General features: G+C 47.9%; 1 pseudogene; it reads left to right on the top strand.

Moving 5' to 3' along the window:
- The first annotated feature begins 513 nt into the window (after positions 1 to 513).
- Positions 514 to 1,580, top strand: LOC115313943 (annotated as a pseudogene).

Below are 1,580 nucleotides of genomic sequence, written 5' to 3'. Positions count from 1 at the left end.
AGGTTCCTTTGTGGAGTCCGAGCTATAGGGTGCACCCACCACTAGAATTCCTGGCTGACACTCGGCTTCAAAGCCATATCCTCGATGTAGAAGAAAAAGATCCGTTTTCTATTTTCAGTCTTTTATGGACCCCTTCCTTGACGAAAGAAGTGGTTTTCCAGACGAACCTGTATGCCCAGCAGGCTGGAAAACCATACATTCCTACGACAGAGCAAGAGATGCGATCTTTCTTGGGTTTGAACCTCCTGATGGGGTATAAAACGGAGTCCAAGCTACCGGGATTATTGGTCCAGCGCGCCGGACCTGCATGACCCATTCATATCGAAGATCATGACAGTGAACAGATTTGGTTGGCTGCTGTCTCATCTGCATCTAAATGACAATGTGCTACAGCCACCAAGAGCCCACCCTGATTTCGACCGGCTTTATAAAGTGAGGCCACTTTTATCGGAACTTTCACGAAGCTTTGCAACAAACTACCTACCAAAGGAGTACCTCGCAATTGACGAGTCAATGATCAAGTTCAAAGGCAGGAGTTCCCTAAAGCAGTACATGCCGAAAAAGCCCGTGAAACGTGGATACAAGGTATGGATGTTGTGCGCCAGCACCGGCTACAACCTGAAGTTTGAAATCTACTCTGGAACGTCCGAAAGCGGAGTGCAAAAAGAGTTGGGTGCACAGGTTGTCAAGAAATTGTGTCAAGACATATCTGGGAGGCATCACCGTGTGTTCTTTGATAATTATTTTACGAGCTATGGTCTCCTGAAGGACTTGAGGGAACAGGGAATATATGCGTGCGGAACAGTGAACCACAACCGGAAGCATCTGCCCAAGTTGCAAGCCGACCAAGAAATGGAAAGAGGGAACACTGATTGGTCAGTCAGTGATGAGAGTGTTTGTTGCATGAAGTGGAAGGACAAGAGAACTGTCCACCTTTTGTCGAACTTCCACGACCCCACGCAGGGTGCTGAAGTCGACCGGAAAAACAAGGATGGGACCGTCACCAAGGTACCATGCCCTGCTGCTCTCCATGACTGTAACAAAAACATGAACTTTGTAGAGAAGTTTGACCAAATGAAAGGGCAGTACGAAATCGATCGGAAATAAAAAAGATGGTGGCACAGGATATTTTTTCACTTCCTGGACTGCTGCGTGGTGAACGCATACATAATCTCTTCAGGGAGATTGAAGAAGCTGAGCGGATGACAATGAAGGATTTTCGCCGCAGTGTGATCTCATCATTGACTGCTGAAGCACAAGTAGCCTCCAAAGCCAAGAGGAGGTCCTCTACCGATGTAGCTGTGCAACTGAAAAAGTCAAAGCCCCGCGTTGACACGAACGTCCGCCTGACTGAGAGCAAGCACCAACCAAAAAGATGTACACCCCGCAGGTGTGCAAGGTGCAGCACCAAAACGAAGCCGTCCAGAACAACGTGGATGTGCGAATCGTGTGATGTTCCACTCTGCCTGAGGAAAGAAAAAAACTGTTTTTCTGACTTCCATAAAAAATAAGTGCCACCCCATTCAGCATGGTGGTCACCAGGAATGACCACCTCATATGCGGTCACTGCGCGGTAATAC

The sequence above is a fragment of the Ixodes scapularis genome, unplaced genomic scaffold, assembly GCF_016920785.2.
Source record: "Ixodes scapularis isolate PalLabHiFi unplaced genomic scaffold, ASM1692078v2 PGA_scaffold39__5_contigs__length_11793443, whole genome shotgun sequence".
In the NCBI taxonomy this organism is placed as follows: domain Eukaryota; kingdom Metazoa; phylum Arthropoda; class Arachnida; order Ixodida; family Ixodidae; genus Ixodes; species Ixodes scapularis.
The sequence above is the reverse complement of the archived record's forward strand: the minus strand, read 5'-3'. Positions and strand labels throughout refer to the sequence as shown.